This window comes from Rana temporaria, chromosome 4, assembly GCF_905171775.1.
Source record: "Rana temporaria chromosome 4, aRanTem1.1, whole genome shotgun sequence".
NCBI classification, from domain to species: domain Eukaryota; kingdom Metazoa; phylum Chordata; class Amphibia; order Anura; family Ranidae; genus Rana; species Rana temporaria.
The window spans coordinates 71,304,889-71,322,454 of record NC_053492.1 but is presented as its reverse complement, the minus strand read 5'-3'; the positions used below and the strand labels follow the sequence as shown (position 1 = coordinate 71,322,454).

At 49.2% G+C, this 17,566-nt stretch overlaps 26 non-coding genes across 26 annotated transcripts; all 26 read right to left on the bottom strand.

Annotated features, from left to right (window-relative positions):
* Positions 1 to 778: 778 nt before the first annotated feature.
* Positions 779 to 850, bottom strand: TRNAQ-UUG. Its single transcript has one exon. It is a non-coding gene; the product is annotated as a tRNA-Gln (tRNA).
* A 287-nt stretch (positions 851 to 1,137) lies between these two features.
* On the bottom strand, positions 1,138 to 1,209 carry TRNAD-GUC. The gene has a single exon. It is a non-coding gene; the product is annotated as a tRNA-Asp (tRNA).
* Positions 1,210 to 2,084: 875 nt separating this feature from the next.
* TRNAQ-UUG lies at positions 2,085 to 2,156 on the bottom strand. The gene has a single exon. It is a non-coding gene; the product is annotated as a tRNA-Gln (tRNA).
* Positions 2,157 to 2,443: 287 nt separating this feature from the next.
* On the bottom strand, positions 2,444 to 2,515 carry TRNAD-GUC. The gene has a single exon. It is a non-coding gene; the product is annotated as a tRNA-Asp (tRNA).
* Positions 2,516 to 3,390: 875 nt separating this feature from the next.
* TRNAQ-UUG lies at positions 3,391 to 3,462 on the bottom strand. The gene has a single exon. It is a non-coding gene; the product is annotated as a tRNA-Gln (tRNA).
* A 287-nt stretch (positions 3,463 to 3,749) lies between these two features.
* On the bottom strand, positions 3,750 to 3,821 carry TRNAD-GUC. Its single transcript has one exon. It is a non-coding gene; the product is annotated as a tRNA-Asp (tRNA).
* An 875-nt stretch (positions 3,822 to 4,696) lies between these two features.
* On the bottom strand, positions 4,697 to 4,768 carry TRNAQ-UUG. Its single transcript has one exon. It is a non-coding gene; the product is annotated as a tRNA-Gln (tRNA).
* Positions 4,769 to 5,055: 287 nt separating this feature from the next.
* Positions 5,056 to 5,127, bottom strand: TRNAD-GUC. The gene has a single exon. It is a non-coding gene; the product is annotated as a tRNA-Asp (tRNA).
* An 875-nt stretch (positions 5,128 to 6,002) lies between these two features.
* TRNAQ-UUG lies at positions 6,003 to 6,074 on the bottom strand. The gene has a single exon. It is a non-coding gene; the product is annotated as a tRNA-Gln (tRNA).
* A 287-nt stretch (positions 6,075 to 6,361) lies between these two features.
* Positions 6,362 to 6,433, bottom strand: TRNAD-GUC. Its single transcript has one exon. It is a non-coding gene; the product is annotated as a tRNA-Asp (tRNA).
* An 875-nt stretch (positions 6,434 to 7,308) lies between these two features.
* On the bottom strand, positions 7,309 to 7,380 carry TRNAQ-UUG. The gene has a single exon. It is a non-coding gene; the product is annotated as a tRNA-Gln (tRNA).
* A 287-nt stretch (positions 7,381 to 7,667) lies between these two features.
* TRNAD-GUC lies at positions 7,668 to 7,739 on the bottom strand. The gene has a single exon. It is a non-coding gene; the product is annotated as a tRNA-Asp (tRNA).
* An 875-nt stretch (positions 7,740 to 8,614) lies between these two features.
* Positions 8,615 to 8,686, bottom strand: TRNAQ-UUG. The gene has a single exon. It is a non-coding gene; the product is annotated as a tRNA-Gln (tRNA).
* Positions 8,687 to 8,973: 287 nt separating this feature from the next.
* TRNAD-GUC lies at positions 8,974 to 9,045 on the bottom strand. Its single transcript has one exon. It is a non-coding gene; the product is annotated as a tRNA-Asp (tRNA).
* Positions 9,046 to 9,920: 875 nt separating this feature from the next.
* Positions 9,921 to 9,992, bottom strand: TRNAQ-UUG. The gene has a single exon. It is a non-coding gene; the product is annotated as a tRNA-Gln (tRNA).
* A 287-nt stretch (positions 9,993 to 10,279) lies between these two features.
* On the bottom strand, positions 10,280 to 10,351 carry TRNAD-GUC. The gene has a single exon. It is a non-coding gene; the product is annotated as a tRNA-Asp (tRNA).
* An 875-nt stretch (positions 10,352 to 11,226) lies between these two features.
* Positions 11,227 to 11,298, bottom strand: TRNAQ-UUG. The gene has a single exon. It is a non-coding gene; the product is annotated as a tRNA-Gln (tRNA).
* Positions 11,299 to 11,585: 287 nt separating this feature from the next.
* TRNAD-GUC lies at positions 11,586 to 11,657 on the bottom strand. The gene has a single exon. It is a non-coding gene; the product is annotated as a tRNA-Asp (tRNA).
* An 875-nt stretch (positions 11,658 to 12,532) lies between these two features.
* Positions 12,533 to 12,604, bottom strand: TRNAQ-UUG. Its single transcript has one exon. It is a non-coding gene; the product is annotated as a tRNA-Gln (tRNA).
* Positions 12,605 to 12,891: 287 nt separating this feature from the next.
* TRNAD-GUC lies at positions 12,892 to 12,963 on the bottom strand. Its single transcript has one exon. It is a non-coding gene; the product is annotated as a tRNA-Asp (tRNA).
* An 875-nt stretch (positions 12,964 to 13,838) lies between these two features.
* TRNAQ-UUG lies at positions 13,839 to 13,910 on the bottom strand. The gene has a single exon. It is a non-coding gene; the product is annotated as a tRNA-Gln (tRNA).
* A 287-nt stretch (positions 13,911 to 14,197) lies between these two features.
* Positions 14,198 to 14,269, bottom strand: TRNAD-GUC. Its single transcript has one exon. It is a non-coding gene; the product is annotated as a tRNA-Asp (tRNA).
* An 874-nt stretch (positions 14,270 to 15,143) lies between these two features.
* On the bottom strand, positions 15,144 to 15,215 carry TRNAQ-UUG. The gene has a single exon. It is a non-coding gene; the product is annotated as a tRNA-Gln (tRNA).
* Positions 15,216 to 15,502: 287 nt separating this feature from the next.
* TRNAD-GUC lies at positions 15,503 to 15,574 on the bottom strand. The gene has a single exon. It is a non-coding gene; the product is annotated as a tRNA-Asp (tRNA).
* An 874-nt stretch (positions 15,575 to 16,448) lies between these two features.
* TRNAQ-UUG lies at positions 16,449 to 16,520 on the bottom strand. The gene has a single exon. It is a non-coding gene; the product is annotated as a tRNA-Gln (tRNA).
* Positions 16,521 to 16,807: 287 nt separating this feature from the next.
* TRNAD-GUC lies at positions 16,808 to 16,879 on the bottom strand. The gene has a single exon. It is a non-coding gene; the product is annotated as a tRNA-Asp (tRNA).
* Positions 16,880 to 17,566: the final 687 nt, after the last annotated feature.

The window sequence follows — 17,566 nt, the reverse complement described above, 5'->3', positions numbered from 1 at the left end:
AGCCCTCAGTAGAGTATACGGTTAGTATGGTCCTGTTTTTTTGGAGCCTTTGCAAGCACCTCAAGTGGTGGCGCGATGGGTAAAGCCCCCAATGTGTTTGCGTGAAGTTGTGAGGAGTTCAAATCCCTGCCATGGCATGCAGACTTTGAAGTGGTGGCAAGGTGGTATTGACTTGATTGGGTCCAGGGATTTGGCCACCTCTCCAGGCCAGTGTGCAGTGGGTGACATGAGTTGGGAAAGGGGAGCTGGAATGTCGGGAAAAAAGGCCAGAGATAGAGTACTGATGGGAGAAGTGTCTGTTAAGAAGGGGCAGTGAAGTCAGGGCAAGTAGGGAGCTCTGTAAAGGGCTCCAGGTGATGGATTGGGCTAAGGTGTTTGAGAGAGGCCCAAGTAGCGGGGTCTTGATGTTTTTCCTGGTAGCCAGCGATGCGCACTTACTCTCTTGTCCACTCCGACAAGGGGTTCGGGAAGAGTGTGAGTAGGTGATGTAAACATGGACAAGGAGAAGTCAATGGATTTGGAATGTATTCATTTAGACAGCACTTTCTCCTATTCTTCAATTACAGTGCTTTTCTCCAAATGAGAGAGGCCCGCCATATTAGCGCAAGGTTGGAGTCTAGGGATAGCGATTTGCAGAGCCTATGTTACGAGGTAGCCATTGTCACTAGCTTGAGCAGCATCCACGTTATCAGCAGCTGCTTGTCTCAGTGGCCTTTGTGGCAGTAACACGCAACTTGATAAGCGAAGCAGCAGAAATGCATGGATGGTCTCAAAAGAAAGGTTCCACCGAGATTTGAACTCGGATCGCTGGATTCAAAGTCCAAAGTGCTAACCATTACACCATGGAACCCCTGGCTTGACTGTGGTCTCTGAATTCATCTTTTCACAGCTCCCAACTTCCTTGAAGAGGAAGGGAAGTGGGAGAAATGAATACCCAGCGTAGAATTGGACACATGCTTTAAAGCATCTCTGCCCCCCTCGGAAGTGTAAAATTTGACCCCCTTTAGACTTGGCGTTGAGAGGGGTTGCCATAAGATACATTTCTAGACCAAAAAGGCCCCTCTTGAAAGACCATTTAAAGGACTTGAGCGCAGCTGGTGAAGTGTGTCGGTAAGTAAGTAGAAAACGAAACGTCATCTCCCCGTCGGGGAATCGAACCCCGGTCTCCCGCGTGACAGGCGGGGATACTGTCCACTATACTAACGAGGACCACGTGGTATGCGCTACTGCCGTTGCCTTCTTGCTGCAGTTGAACATATGGCTGGGCATTTTTTCTTCTTAACGGAGAGATGAAGGGTGCATTAAAAGCCCTCAGTAGAGTATACGGTTAGTATGGTCCTGTTTTTTTGGAGCCTTTGCAAGCACCTCAAGTGGTGGCGCGATGGGTAAAGCCCCCAATGTGTTTGCGTGAAGTTGTGAGGAGTTCAAATCCCTGCCATGGCATGCAGACTTTGAAGTGGTGGCAAGGTGGTATTGACTTGATTGGGTCCAGGGATTTGGCCACCTCTCCAGGCCAGTGTGCAGTGGGTGACATGAGTTGGGAAAGGGGAGCTGGAATGTCGGGAAAAAAGGCCAGAGATAGAGTACTGATGGGAGAAGTGTCTGTTAAGAAGGGGCAGTGAAGTCAGGGCAAGTAGGGAGCTCTGTAAAGGGCTCCAGGTGATGGATTGGGCTAAGGTGTTTGAGAGAGGCCCAAGTAGCGGGGTCTTGATGTTTTTCCTGGTAGCCAGCGATGCGCACTTACTCTCTTGTCCACTCCGACAAGGGGTTCGGGAAGAGTGTGAGTAGGTGATGTAAACATGGACAAGGAGAAGTCAATGGATTTGGAATGTATTCATTTAGACAGCACTTTCTCCTATTCTTCAATTACAGTGCTTTTCTCCAAATGAGAGAGGCCCGCCATATTAGCGCAAGGTTGGAGTCTAGGGATAGCGATTTGCAGAGCCTATGTTACGAGGTAGCCATTGTCACTAGCTTGAGCAGCATCCACGTTATCAGCAGCTGCTTGTCTCAGTGGCCTTTGTGGCAGTAACACACAACTTGATAAGCGAAGCAGCAGAAATGCATGGATGGTCTCAAAAGAAAGGTTCCACCGAGATTTGAACTCGGATCGCTGGATTCAAAGTCCAAAGTGCTAACCATTACACCATGGAACCCCTGGCTTGACTGCGGTCTCTGAATTCATCTTTTCACAGCTCCCAACTTCCTTGAAGAGGAAGGGAAGTGGGAGAAATGAATACCCAGCGTAGAATTGGACACATGCTTTAAAGCATCTCTGCCCCCCTCGGAAGTGTAAAATTTGACCCCCTTTAGACTTGGCGTTGAGAGGGGTTGCCATAAGATACATTTCTAGACCAAAAAGGCCCCTCTTGAAAGACCATTTAAAGGACTTGAGCGCAGCTGGTGAAGTGTGTCGGTAAGTAAGTAGAAAACGAAACGTCATCTCCCCGTCGGGGAATCGAACCCCGGTCTCCCGCGTGACAGGCGGGGATACTGTCCACTATACTAACGAGGACCACGTGGTATGCGCTACTGCCGTTGCCTTCTTGCTGCAGTTGAACATATGGCTGGGCATTTTTTCTTCTTAACGGAGAGATGAAGGGTGCATTAAAAGCCCTCAGTAGAGTATACGGTTAGTATGGTCCTGTTTTTTTGGAGCCTTTGCAAGCACCTCAAGTGGTGGCGCGATGGGTAAAGCCCCCAATGTGTTTGCGTGAAGTTGTGAGGAGTTCAAATCCCTGCCATGGCATGCAGACTTTGAAGTGGTGGCAAGGTGGTATTGACTTGATTGGGTCCAGGGATTTGGCCACCTCTCCAGGCCAGTGTGCAGTGGGTGACATGAGTTGGGAAAGGGGAGCTGGAATGTCGGGAAAAAAGGCCAGAGATAGAGTACTGATGGGAGAAGTGTCTGTTAAGAAGGGGCAGTGAAGTCAGGGCAAGTAGGGAGCTCTGTAAAGGGCTCCAGGTGATGGATTGGGCTAAGGTGTTTGAGAGAGGCCCAAGTAGCGGGGTCTTGATGTTTTTCCTGGTAGCCAGCGATGCGCACTTACTCTCTTGTCCACTCCGACAAGGGGTTCGGGAAGAGTGTGAGTAGGTGATGTAAACATGGACAAGGAGAAGTCAATGGATTTGGAATGTATTCATTTAGACAGCACTTTCTCCTATTCTTCAATTACAGTGCTTTTCTCCAAATGAGAGAGGCCCGCCATATTAGCGCAAGGTTGGAGTCTAGGGATAGCGATTTGCAGAGCCTATGTTACGAGGTAGCCATTGTCACTAGCTTGAGCAGCATCCACGTTATCAGCAGCTGCTTGTCTCAGTGGCCTTTGTGGCAGTAACACGCAACTTGATAAGCGAAGCAGCAGAAATGCATGGATGGTCTCAAAAGAAAGGTTCCACCGAGATTTGAACTCGGATCGCTGGATTCAAAGTCCAAAGTGCTAACCATTACACCATGGAACCCCTGGCTTGACTGTGGTCTCTGAATTCATCTTTTCACAGCTCCCAACTTCCTTGAAGAGGAAGGGAAGTGGGAGAAATGAATACCCAGCGTAGAATTGGACACATGCTTTAAAGCATCTCTGCCCCCCTCGGAAGTGTAAAATTTGACCCCCTTTAGACTTGGCGTTGAGAGGGGTTGCCATAAGATACATTTCTAGACCAAAAAGGCCCCTCTTGAAAGACCATTTAAAGGACTTGAGCGCAGCTGGTGAAGTGTGTCGGTAAGTAAGTAGAAAACGAAACGTCATCTCCCCGTCGGGGAATCGAACCCCGGTCTCCCGCGTGACAGGCGGGGATACTGTCCACTATACTAACGAGGACCACGTGGTATGCGCTACTGCCGTTGCCTTCTTGCTGCAGTTGAACATATGGCTGGGCATTTTTTCTTCTTAACGGAGAGATGAAGGGTGCATTAAAAGCCCTCAGTAGAGTATACGGTTAGTATGGTCCTGTTTTTTTGGAGCCTTTGCAAGCACCTCAAGTGGTGGCGCGATGGGTAAAGCCCCCAATGTGTTTGCGTGAAGTTGTGAGGAGTTCAAATCCCTGCCATGGCATGCAGACTTTGAAGTGGTGGCAAGGTGGTATTGACTTGATTGGGTCCAGGGATTTGGCCACCTCTCCAGGCCAGTGTGCAGTGGGTGACATGAGTTGGGAAAGGGGAGCTGGAATGTCGGGAAAAAAGGCCAGAGATAGAGTACTGATGGGAGAAGTGTCTGTTAAGAAGGGGCAGTGAAGTCAGGGCAAGTAGGGAGCTCTGTAAAGGGCTCCAGGTGATGGATTGGGCTAAGGTGTTTGAGAGAGGCCCAAGTAGTGGGGTCTTGATGTTTTTCCTGGTAGCCAGCGATGCGCACTTACTCTCTTGTCCACTCCGACAAGGGGTTCGGGAAGAGTGTGAGTAGGTGATGTAAACATGGACAAGGAGAAGTCAATGGATTTGGAATGTATTCATTTAGACAGCACTTTCTCCTATTCTTCAATTACAGTGCTTTTCTCCAAATGAGAGAGGCCCGCCATATTAGCGCAAGGTTGGAGTCTAGGGATAGCGATTTGCAGAGCCTATGTTACGAGGTAGCCATTGTCACTAGCTTGAGCAGCATCCACGTTATCAGCAGCTGCTTGTCTCAGTGGCCTTTGTGGCAGTAACACGCAACTTGATAAGCGAAGCAGCAGAAATGCATGGATGGTCTCAAAAGAAAGGTTCCACCGAGATTTGAACTCGGATCGCTGGATTCAAAGTCCAAAGTGCTAACCATTACACCATGGAACCCCTGGCTTGACTGTGGTCTCTGAATTCATCTTTTCACAGCTCCCAACTTCCTTGAAGAGGAAGGGAAGTGGGAGAAATGAATACCCAGCGTAGAATTGGACACATGCTTTAAAGCATCTCTGCCCCCCTCGGAAGTGTAAAATTTGACCCCCTTTAGACTTGGCGTTGAGAGGGGTTGCCATAAGATACATTTCTAGACCAAAAAGGCCCCTCTTGAAAGACCATTTAAAGGACTTGAGCGCAGCTGGTGAAGTGTGTCGGTAAGTAAGTAGAAAACGAAACGTCATCTCCCCGTCGGGGAATCGAACCCCGGTCTCCCGCGTGACAGGCGGGGATACTGTCCACTATACTAACGAGGACCACGTGGTATGCGCTACTGCCGTTGCCTTCTTGCTGCAGTTGAACATATGGCTGGGCATTTTTTCTTCTTAACGGAGAGATGAAGGGTGCATTAAAAGCCCTCAGTAGAGTATACGGTTAGTATGGTCCTGTTTTTTTGGAGCCTTTGCAAGCACCTCAAGTGGTGGCGCGATGGGTAAAGCCCCCAATGTGTTTGCGTGAAGTTGTGAGGAGTTCAAATCCCTGCCATGGCATGCAGACTTTGAAGTGGTGGCAAGGTGGTATTGACTTGATTGGGTCCAGGGATTTGGCCACCTCTCCAGGCCAGTGTGCAGTGGGTGACATGAGTTGGGAAAGGGGAGCTGGAATGTCGGGAAAAAAGGCCAGAGATAGAGTACTGATGGGAGAAGTGTCTGTTAAGAAGGGGCAGTGAAGTCAGGGCAAGTAGGGAGCTCTGTAAAGGGCTCCAGGTGATGGATTGGGCTAAGGTGTTTGAGAGAGGCCCAAGTAGCGGGGTCTTGATGTTTTTCCTGGTAGCCAGCGATGCGCACTTACTCTCTTGTCCACTCCGACAAGGGGTTCGGGAAGAGTGTGAGTAGGTGATGTAAACATGGACAAGGAGAAGTCAATGGATTTGGAATGTATTCATTTAGACAGCACTTTCTCCTATTCTTCAATTACAGTGCTTTTCTCCAAATGAGAGAGGCCCGCCATATTAGCGCAAGGTTGGAGTCTAGGGATAGCGATTTGCAGAGCCTATGTTACGAGGTAGCCATTGTCACTAGCTTGAGCAGCATCCACGTTATCAGCAGCTGCTTGTCTCAGTGGCCTTTGTGGCAGTAACACGCAACTTGATAAGCGAAGCAGCAGAAATGCATGGATGGTCTCAAAAGAAAGGTTCCACCGAGATTTGAACTCGGATCGCTGGATTCAAAGTCCAAAGTGCTAACCATTACACCATGGAACCCCTGGCTTGACTGTGGTCTCTGAATTCATCTTTTCACAGCTCCCAACTTCCTTGAAGAGGAAGGGAAGTGGGAGAAATGAATACCCAGCGTAGAATTGGACACATGCTTTAAAGCATCTCTGCCCCCCTCGGAAGTGTAAAATTTGACCCCCTTTAGACTTGGCGTTGAGAGGGGTTGCCATAAGATACATTTCTAGACCAAAAAGGCCCCTCTTGAAAGACCATTTAAAGGACTTGAGCGCAGCTGGTGAAGTGTGTCGGTAAGTAAGTAGAAAACGAAACGTCATCTCCCCGTCGGGGAATCGAACCCCGGTCTCCCGCGTGACAGGCGGGGATACTGTCCACTATACTAACGAGGACCACGTGGTATGCGCTACTGCCGTTGCCTTCTTGCTGCAGTTGAACATATGGCTGGGCATTTTTTCTTCTTAACGGAGAGATGAAGGGTGCATTAAAAGCCCTCAGTAGAGTATACGGTTAGTATGGTCCTGTTTTTTTGGAGCCTTTGCAAGCACCTCAAGTGGTGGCGCGATGGGTAAAGCCCCCAATGTGTTTGCGTGAAGTTGTGAGGAGTTCAAATCCCTGCCATGGCATGCAGACTTTGAAGTGGTGGCAAGGTGGTATTGACTTGATTGGGTCCAGGGATTTGGCCACCTCTCCAGGCCAGTGTGCAGTGGGTGACATGAGTTGGGAAAGGGGAGCTGGAATGTCGGGAAAAAAGGCCAGAGATAGAGTACTGATGGGAGAAGTGTCTGTTAAGAAGGGGCAGTGAAGTCAGGGCAAGTAGGGAGCTCTGTAAAGGGCTCCAGGTGATGGATTGGGCTAAGGTGTTTGAGAGAGGCCCAAGTAGCGGGGTCTTGATGTTTTTCCTGGTAGCCAGCGATGCGCACTTACTCTCTTGTCCACTCCGACAAGGGGTTCGGGAAGAGTGTGAGTAGGTGATGTAAACATGGACAAGGAGAAGTCAATGGATTTGGAATGTATTCATTTAGACAGCACTTTCTCCTATTCTTCAATTACAGTGCTTTTCTCCAAATGAGAGAGGCCCGCCATATTAGCGCAAGGTTGGAGTCTAGGGATAGCGATTTGCAGAGCCTATGTTACGAGGTAGCCATTGTCACTAGCTTGAGCAGCATCCACGTTATCAGCAGCTGCTTGTCTCAGTGGCCTTTGTGGCAGTAACACACAACTTGATAAGCGAAGCAGCAGAAATGCATGGATGGTCTCAAAAGAAAGGTTCCACCGAGATTTGAACTCGGATCGCTGGATTCAAAGTCCAAAGTGCTAACCATTACACCATGGAACCCCTGGCTTGACTGTGGTCTCTGAATTCATCTTTTCACAGCTCCCAACTTCCTTGAAGAGGAAGGGAAGTGGGAGAAATGAATACCCAGCGTAGAATTGGACACATGCTTTAAAGCATCTCTGCCCCCCTCGGAAGTGTAAAATTTGACCCCCTTTAGACTTGGCGTTGAGAGGGGTTGCCATAAGATACATTTCTAGACCAAAAAGGCCCCTCTTGAAAGACCATTTAAAGGACTTGAGCGCAGCTGGTGAAGTGTGTCGGTAAGTAAGTAGAAAACGAAACGTCATCTCCCCGTCGGGGAATCGAACCCCGGTCTCCCGCGTGACAGGCGGGGATACTGTCCACTATACTAACGAGGACCACGTGGTATGCGCTACTGCCGTTGCCTTCTTGCTGCAGTTGAACATATGGCTGGGCATTTTTTCTTCTTAACGGAGAGATGAAGGGTGCATTAAAAGCCCTCAGTAGAGTATACGGTTAGTATGGTCCTGTTTTTTTGGAGCCTTTGCCAGCACCTCAAGTGGTGGCGCGATGGGTAAAGCCCCCAATGTGTTTGCGTGAAGTTGTGAGGAGTTCAAATCCCTGCCATGGCATGCAGACTTTGAAGTGGTGGCAAGGTGGTATTGACTTGATTGGGTCCAGGGATTTGGCCACCTCTCCAGACCAGTGTGCAGTGGGTGACATGAGTTGGGAAAGGGGAGCTGGAATGTCGGGAAAAAAGGCCAGAGATAGAGTACTGATGGGAGAAGTGTCTGTTAAGAAGGGGCAGTGAAGTCAGGGCAAGTAGGGAGCTCTGTAAAGGGCTCCAGGTGATGGATTGGGCTAAGGTGTTTGAGAGAGGCCCAAGTAGCGGGGTCTTGATGTTTTTCCTGGTAGCCAGCGATGCGCACTTACTCTCTTGTCCACTCCGACAAGGGGTTCGGGAAGAGTGTGAGTAGGTGATGTAAACATGGACAAGGAGAAGTCAATGGATTTGGAATGTATTCATTTAGACAGCACTTTCTCCTATTCTTCAATTACAGTGCTTTTCTCCAAATGAGAGAGGCCCGCCATATTAGCGCAAGGTTGGAGTCTAGGGATAGCGATTTGCAGAGCCTATGTTACGAGGTAGCCATTGTCACTAGCTTGAGCAGCATCCACGTTATCAGCAGCTGCTTGTCTCAGTGGCCTTTGTGGCAGTAACACGCAACTTGATAAGCGAAGCAGCAGAAATGCATGGATGGTCTCAAAAGAAAGGTTCCACCGAGATTTGAACTCGGATCGCTGGATTCAAAGTCCAAAGTGCTAACCATTACACCATGGAACCCCTGGCTTGACTGTGGTCTCTGAATTCATCTTTTCACAGCTCCCAACTTCCTTGAAGAGGAAGGGAAGTGGGAGAAATGAATACCCAGCGTAGAATTGGACACATGCTTTAAAGCATCTCTGCCCCCCTCGGAAGTGTAAAATTTGACCCCCTTTAGACTTGGCGTTGAGAGGGGTTGCCATAAGATACATTTCTAGACCAAAAAGGCCCCTCTTGAAAGACCATTTAAAGGACTTGAGCGCAGCTGGTGAAGTGTGTCGGTAAGTAAGTAGAAAACGAAACGTCATCTCCCCGTCGGGGAATCGAACCCCGGTCTCCCGCGTGACAGGCGGGGATACTGTCCACTATACTAACGAGGACCACGTGGTATGCGCTACTGCCGTTGCCTTCTTGCTGCAGTTGAACATATGGCTGGGCATTTTTTCTTCTTAACGGAGAGATGAAGGGTGCATTAAAAGCCCTCAGTAGAGTATACGGTTAGTATGGTCCTGTTTTTTTGGAGCCTTTGCAAGCACCTCAAGTGGTGGCGCGATGGGTAAAGCCCCCAATGTGTTTGCGTGAAGTTGTGAGGAGTTCAAATCCCTGCCATGGCATGCAGACTTTGAAGTGGTGGCAAGGTGGTATTGACTTGATTGGGTCCAGGGATTTGGCCACCTCTCCAGGCCAGTGTGCAGTGGGTGACATGAGTTGGGAAAGGGGAGCTGGAATGTCGGGAAAAAAGGCCAGAGATAGAGTACTGATGGGAGAAGTGTCTGTTAAGAAGGGGCAGTGAAGTCAGGGCAAGTAGGGAGCTCTGTAAAGGGCTCCAGGTGATGGATTGGGCTAAGGTGTTTGAGAGAGGCCCAAGTAGCGGGGTCTTGATGTTTTTCCTGGTAGCCAGCGATGCGCACTTACTCTCTTGTCCACTCCGACAAGGGGTTCGGGAAGAGTGTGAGTAGGTGATGTAAACATGGACAAGGAGAAGTCAATGGATTTGGAATGTATTCATTTAGACAGCACTTTCTCCTATTCTTCAATTACAGTGCTTTTCTCCAAATGAGAGAGGCCCGCCATATTAGCGCAAGGTTGGAGTCTAGGGATAGCGATTTGCAGAGCCTATGTTACGAGGTAGCCATTGTCACTAGCTTGAGCAGCATCCACGTTATCAGCAGCTGCTTGTCTCAGTGGCCTTTGTGGCAGTAACACGCAACTTGATAAGCGAAGCAGCAGAAATGCATGGATGGTCTCAAAAGAAAGGTTCCACCGAGATTTGAACTCGGATCGCTGGATTCAAAGTCCAAAGTGCTAACCATTACACCATGGAACCCCTGGCTTGACTGTGGTCTCTGAATTCATCTTTTCACAGCTCCCAACTTCCTTGAAGAGGAAGGGAAGTGGGAGAAATGAATACCCAGCGTAGAATTGGACACATGCTTTAAAGCATCTCTGCCCCCCTCGGAAGTGTAAAATTTGACCCCCTTTAGACTTGGCGTTGAGAGGGGTTGCCATAAGATACATTTCTAGACCAAAAAGGCCCCTCTTGAAAGACCATTTAAAGGACTTGAGCGCAGCTGGTGAAGTGTGTCGGTAAGTAAGTAGAAAACGAAACGTCATCTCCCCGTCGGGGAATCGAACCCCGGTCTCCCGCGTGACAGGCGGGGATACTGTCCACTATACTAACGAGGACCACGTGGTATGCGCTACTGCCGTTGCCTTCTTGCTGCAGTTGAACATATGGCTGGGCATTTTTTCTTCTTAACGGAGAGATGAAGGGTGCATTAAAAGCCCTCAGTAGAGTATACGGTTAGTATGGTCCTGTTTTTTTGGAGCCTTTGCAAGCACCTCAAGTGGTGGCGCGATGGGTAAAGCCCCCAATGTGTTTGCGTGAAGTTGTGAGGAGTTCAAATCCCTGCCATGGCATGCAGACTTTGAAGTGGTGGCAAGGTGGTATTGACTTGATTGGGTCCAGGGATTTGGCCACCTCTCCAGGCCAGTGTGCAGTGGGTGACATGAGTTCGGAAAGGGGAGCTGGAATGTCGGGAAAAAAGGCCAGAGATAGAGTACTGATGGGAGAAGTGTCTGTTAAGAAGGGGCAGTGAAGTCAGGGCAAGTAGGGAGCTCTGTAAAGCGCTCCAGGTGATGGATTGGGCTAAGGTGTTTGAGAGAGGCCCAAGTAGCGGGGTCTTGATGTTTTTCCTGGTAGCCAGCGATGCGCACTTACTCTCTTGTCCACTCCGACAAGGGGTTCGGGAAGAGTGTGAGTAGGTGATGTAAACATGGACAAGGAGAAGTCAATGGATTTGGAATGTATTCATTTAGACAGCACTTTCTCCTATTCTTCAATTACAGTGCTTTTCTCCAAATGAGAGAGGCCCGCCATATTAGCGCAAGGTTGGAGTCTAGGGATAGCGATTTGCAGAGCCTATGTTACGAGGTAGCCATTGTCACTAGCTTGAGCAGCATCCACGTTATCAGCAGCTGCTTGTCTCAGTGGCCTTTGTGGCAGTAACACGCAACTTGATAAGCGGAGCAGCAGAAATGCATGGATGGTCTCAAAAGAAAGGTTCCACCGAGATTTGAACTCGGATCGCTGGATTCAAAGTCCAAAGTGCTAACCATTACACCATGGAACCCCTGGCTTGACTGCGGTCTCTGAATTCATATTTTCACAGCTCCCAACTTCCTTGAAGAGGAAGGGAAGTGGGAGAAATGAATACCCAGCGTAGAATTGGACACATGCTTTAAAGCATCTCTGCCCCCCTCGGAAGTGTAAAATTTGACCCCCTTTAGACTTGGCGTTGAGAGGGGTTGCCATAAGATACATTTCTAGACCAAAAAGGCCCCTCTTGAAAGACCATTTAAAGGACTTGAGCGCAGCTGGTGAAGTGTGTCGGTAAGTAAGTAGAAAACGAAACGTCATCTCCCCGTCGGGGAATCGAACCCCGGTCTCCCGCGTGACAGGCGGGGATACTGTCCACTATACTAACGAGGACCACGTGGTATGCGCTACTGCCGTTGCCTTCTTGCTGCAGTTGAACATATGGCTGGGCATTTTTTCTTCTTAACGGAGAGATGAAGGGTGCATTAAAAGCCCTCAGTAGAGTATACGGTTAGTATGGTCCTGTTTTTTTGGAGCCTTTGCAAGCACCTCAAGTGGTGGCGCGATGGGTAAAGCCCCCAATGTGTTTGCGTGAAGTTGTGAGGAGTTCAAATCCCTGCCATGGCATGCAGACTTTGAAGTGGTGGCAAGGTGGTATTGACTTGATTGGGTCCAGGGATTTGGCCACCTCTCCAGGCCAGTGTGCAGTGGGTGACATGAGTTGGGAAAGGGGAGCTGGAATGTCGGGAAAAAAGGCCAGAGATAGAGTACTGATGGGAGAAGTGTCTGTTAAGAAGGGGCAGTGAAGTCAGGGCAAGTAGGGAGCTCTGTAAAGGGCTCCAGGTGATGGATTGGGCTAAGGTGTTTGAGAGAGGCCCAAGTAGCGGGGTCTTGATGTTTTTCCTGGTAGCCAGCGATGCGCACTTACTCTCTTGTCCACTCCGACAAGGGGTTCGGGAAGAGTGTGAGTAGGTGATGTAAACATGGACAAGGAGAAGTCAATGGATTTGGAATGTATTCATTTAGACAGCACTTTCTCCTATTCTTCAATTACAGTGCTTTTCTCCAAATGAGAGAGGCCCGCCATATTAGCGCAAGGTTGGAGTCTAGGGATAGCGATTTGCAGAGCCTATGTTACGAGGTAGCCATTGTCACTAGCTTGAGCAGCATCCACGTTATCAGCAGCTGCTTGTCTCAGTGGCCTTTGTGGCAGTAACACGCAACTTGATAAGCGAAGCAGCAGAAATGCATGGATGGTCTCAAAAGAAAGGTTCCACCGAGATTTGAACTCGGATCGCTGGATTCAAAGTCCAAAGTGCTAACCATTACACCATGGAACCCCTGGCTTGACTGTGGTCTCTGAATTCATCTTTTCACAGCTCCCAACTTCCTTGAAGAGGAAGGGAAGTGGGAGAAATGAATACCCAGCGTAGAATTGGACACATGCTTTAAAGCATCTCTGCCCCCCTCGGAAGTGTAAAATTTGACCCCCTTTAGACTTGGCGTTGAGAGGGGTTGCCATAAGATACATTTCTAGACCAAAAAGGCCCCTCTTGAAAGACCATTTAAAGGACTTGAGCGCAGCTGGTGAAGTGTGTCGGTAAGTAAGTAGAAAACGAAACGTCATCTCCCCGTCGGGGAATCGAACCCCGGTCTCCCGCGTGACAGGCGGGGATACTGTCCACTATACTAACGAGGACCACGTGGTATGCGCTACTGCCGTTGCCTTCTTGCTGCAGTTGAACATATGGCTGGGCATTTTTTCTTCTTAACGGAGAGATGAAGGGTGCATTAAAAGCCCTCAGTAGAGTATACGGTTAGTATGGTCCTGTTTTTTTGGAGCCTTTGCAAGCACCTCAAGTGGTGGCGCGATGGGTAAAGCCCCCAATGTGTTTGCGTGAAGTTGTGAGGAGTTCAAATCCCTGCCATGGCATGCAGACTTTGAAGTGGTGGCAAGGTGGTATTGACTTGATTGGGTCCAGGGATTTGGCCACCTCTCCAGGCCAGTGTGCAGTGGGTGACATGAGTTGGGAAAGGGGAGCTGGAATGTCGGGAAAAAAGGCCAGAGATAGAGTACTGATGGGAGAAGTGTCTGTTAAGAAGGGGCAGTGAAGTCAGGGCAAGTAGGGAGCTCTGTAAAGGGCTCCAGGTGATGGATTGGGCTAAGGTGTTTGAGAGAGGCCCAAGTAGCGGGGTCTTGATGTTTTTCCTGGTAGCCAGCGATGCGCACTTACTCTCTTGTCCACTCCGACAAGGGGTTCGGGAAGAGTGTGAGTAGGTGATGTAAACATGGACAAGGAGAAGTCAATGGATTTGGAATGTATTCATTTAGACAGCACTTTCTCCTATTCTTCAATTACAGTGCTTTTCTCCAAATGAGAGAGGCCCGCCATATTAGCGCAAGGTTGGAGTCTAGGGATAGCGATTTGCAGAGCCTATGTTACGAGGTAGCCATTGTCACTAGCTTGAGCAGCATCCACGTTATCAGCAGCTGCTTGTCTCAGTGGCCTTTGTGGCAGTAACACACAACTTGATAAGCGAAGCAGCAGAAATGCATGGATGGTCTCAAAAGAAAGGTTCCACCGAGATTTGAACTCGGATCGCTGGATTCAAAGTCCAAAGTGCTAACCATTACACCATGGAACCCCTGGCTTGACTGTGGTCTCTGAATTCATCTTTTCACAGCTCCCAACTTCCTTGAAGAGGAAGGGAAGTGGGAGAAATGAATACCCAGCGTAGAATTGGACACATGCTTTAAAGCATCTCTGCCCCCCTCGGAAGTGTAAAATTTGACCCCCTTTAGACTTGGCGTTGAGAGGGGTTGCCATAAGATACATTTCTAGACCAAAAAGGCCCCTCTTGAAAGACCATTTAAAGGACTTGAGCGCAGCTGGTGAAGTGTGTCGGTAAGTAAGTAGAAAACGAAACGTCATCTCCCCGTCGGGGAATCGAACCCCGGTCTCCCGCGTGACAGGCGGGGATACTGTCCACTATACTAACGAGGACCACGTGGTATGCGCTACTGCCGTTGCCTTCTTGCTGCAGTTGAACATATGGCTGGGCATTTTTCTTCTTAACGGAGAGATGAAGGGTGCATTAAAAGCCCTCAGTAGAGTATACGGTTAGTATGGTCCTGTTTTTTTGGAGCCTTTGCAAGCACCTCAAGTGGTGGCGCGATGGGTAAAGCCCCCAATGTGTTTGCGTGAAGTTGTGAGGAGTTCAAATCCCTGCCATGGCATGCAGACTTTGAAGTGGTGGCAAGGTGGTATTGACTTGATTGGGTCCAGGGATTTGGCCACCTCTCCAGACCAGTGTGCAGTGGGTGACATGAGTTGGGAAAGGGGAGCTGGAATGTCGGGAAAAAAGGCCAGAGATAGAGTACTGATGGGAGAAGTGTCTGTTAAGAAGGGGCAGTGAAGTCAGGGCAAGTAGGGAGCTCTGTAAAGGGCTCCAGGTGATGGATTGGGCTAAGGTGTTTGAGAGAGGCCCAAGTAGCGGGGTCTTGATGTTTTTCCTGGTAGCCAGCGATGCGCACTTACTCTCTTGTCCACTCCGACAAGGGGTTCGGGAAGAGTGTGAGTAGGTGATGTAAACATGGACAAGGAGAAGTCAATGGATTTGGAATGTATTCATTTAGACAGCACTTTCTCCTATTCTTCAATTACAGTGCTTTTCTCCAAATGAGAGAGGCCCGCCATATTAGCGCAAGGTTGGAGTCTAGGGATAGCGATTTGCAGAGCCTATGTTACGAGGTAGCCATTGTCACTAGCTTGAGCAGCATCCACGTTATCAGCAGCTGCTTGTCTCAGTGGCCTTTGTGGCAGTAACACGCAACTTGATAAGCGAAGCAGCAGAAATGCATGGATGGTCTCAAAAGAAAGGTTCCACCGAGATTTGAACTCGGATCGCTGGATTCAAAGTCCAAAGTGCTAACCATTACACCATGGAACCCCTGGCTTGACTGCGGTCTCTGAATTCATCTTTTCACAGCTCCCAACTTCCTTGAAGAGGAAGGGAAGTGGGAGAAATGAATACCCAGCGTAGAATTGGACACATGCTTTAAAGCATCTCTGCCCCCCTCGGAAGTGTAAAATTTGACCCCCTTTAGACTTGGCGTTGAGAGGGGTTGCCATAAGATACATTTCTAGACCAAAAAGGCCCCTCTTGAAAGACCATTTAAAGGACTTGAGCGCAGCTGGTGAAGTGTGTCGGTAAGTAAGTAGAAAACGAAACGTCATCTCCCCGTCGGGGAATCGAACCCCGGTCTCCCGCGTGACAGGCGGGGATACTGTCCACTATACTAACGAGGACCACGTGGTATGCGCTACTGCCGTTGCCTTCTTGCTGCAGTTGAACATATGGCTGGGCATTTTTCTTCTTAACGGAGAGATGAAGGGTGCATTAAAAGCCCTCAGTAGAGTATACGGTTAGTATGGTCCTGTTTTTTTGGAGCCTTTGCAAGCACCTCAAGTGGTGGCGCGATGGGTAAAGCACCCAATGTGTTTGCGTGAAGTTGTGAGGAGTTCAAATCCCTGCCATGGCATGCAGACTTTGAAGTGGTGGCAAGGTGGTATTGACTTGATTGGGTCCAGGGATTTGGCCACCTCTCCAGGCCAGTGTGCAGTGGGTGACATGAGTTGGGAAAGGGGAGCTGGAATGTCGGGAAAAAAGGCCAGAGATAGAGTACTGATGGGAGAAGTGTCTGTTAAGAAGGGGCAGTGAAGTCAGGGCGAGTAGGGAGCTCTGTAAAGGGCTCCAGGTGATGGATTGGGCTAAGGTGTTTGAGAGAGGCCCAAGTAGCGGGGTCTTGATGTTTTTCCTGGTAGCCAGCGATGCGCACTTACTCTCTTGTCCACTCCGACAAGGGGTTCGGGAAGAGTGTGAGTAGGTGATGTAAACATGGACAAGGAGAAGTCAATGGATTTGGAATGTATTCATTTAGACAGCACTTTCTCCTATTCTTCAATTACAGTGCTTTTCTCCAAATGAGAGAGGCCCGCCATATTAGCGCAAGGTTGGAGTCTAGGGATAGCGATTTGCAGAGCCTATGTTACGAGGTAGCCATTGTCACTAGCTTGAGCAGCATCCACGTTATCAGCAGCTGCTTGTCTCAGTGGCCTTTGTGGCAGTAACACGCAACTTGATAAGCGAAGCAGCAGAAATGCATGGATGGTCTCAAAAGAAAGGTTCCACCGAGATTTGAACTCGGATCGCTGGATTCAAAGTCCAAAGTGCTAACCATTACACCATGGAACCCCTGGCTTGACTGTGGTCTCTGAATTCATCTTTTCACAGCTCCCAACTTCCTTGAAGAGGAAGGGAAGTGGGAGAAATGAATACCCAGCGTAGAATTGGACACATGCTTTAAAGCATCTCTGCCCCCCTCGGAAGTGTAAAATTTGACCCCCTTTAGACTTGGCGTTGAGAGGGGTTGCCATAAGATACATTTCTAGACCAAAAAGGCCCCTCTTGAAAGACCATTTAAAGGACTTGAGCGCAGCTGGTGAAGTGTGTCGGTAAGTAAGTAGAAAACGAAACGTCATCTCCCCGTCGGGGAATCGAACCCCGGTCTCCCGCGTGACAGGCGGGGATACTGTCCACTATACTAACGAGGACCACGTGGTATGCGCTACTGCCGTTGCCTTCTTGCTGCAGTTGAACATATGGCTGGGCATTTTTTCTTCTTAACGGAGAGATGAAGGGTGCATTAAAAGCCCTCAGTAGAGTATACGGTTAGTATGGTCCTGTTTTTTTGGAGCCTTTGCAAGAAACTCAAGTGGTGGCGCGATGGGTAAAGCCCCCAATGTGTTTGCGTGAAGTTGTGAGGAGTTCAAATCCCTGCCATGGCATGCAGACTTTGAAGTGGTGGCAAGGTGGTATTGACTTGATTGGGTCCAGGGATTTGGCCACCTCTCCAGGCCAGTGTGCAGTGGGTGACATGAGTTCGGAAAGGGGAGCTGGAATGTCGGGAAAAAAGGCCAGAGATAGAGTACTGATGGGAGAAGTGTCTGTTAAGAAGGGGCAGTGAAGTCAGGGCAAGTAGGGAGCTCTGTAAAGGGCTCCAGGTGATGGATTGGGCTAAGGTGTTTGAGAGAGGCCCAAGTAGTGGGGTCTTGATGTTTTTCCTGGTAGCCAGCGATGCGCACTTACTCTCTTGTCCACTCCGACAAGGGGTTCGGGAAGAGTGTGAGTAGGTGATGTAAACATGGACAAGGAGAAGTCAATGGATTTGGAATGTATTCATTTAGACAGCACTTTCTCCTATTCTTCAATTACAGTGCTTTTCTCCAAATGAGAGAGGC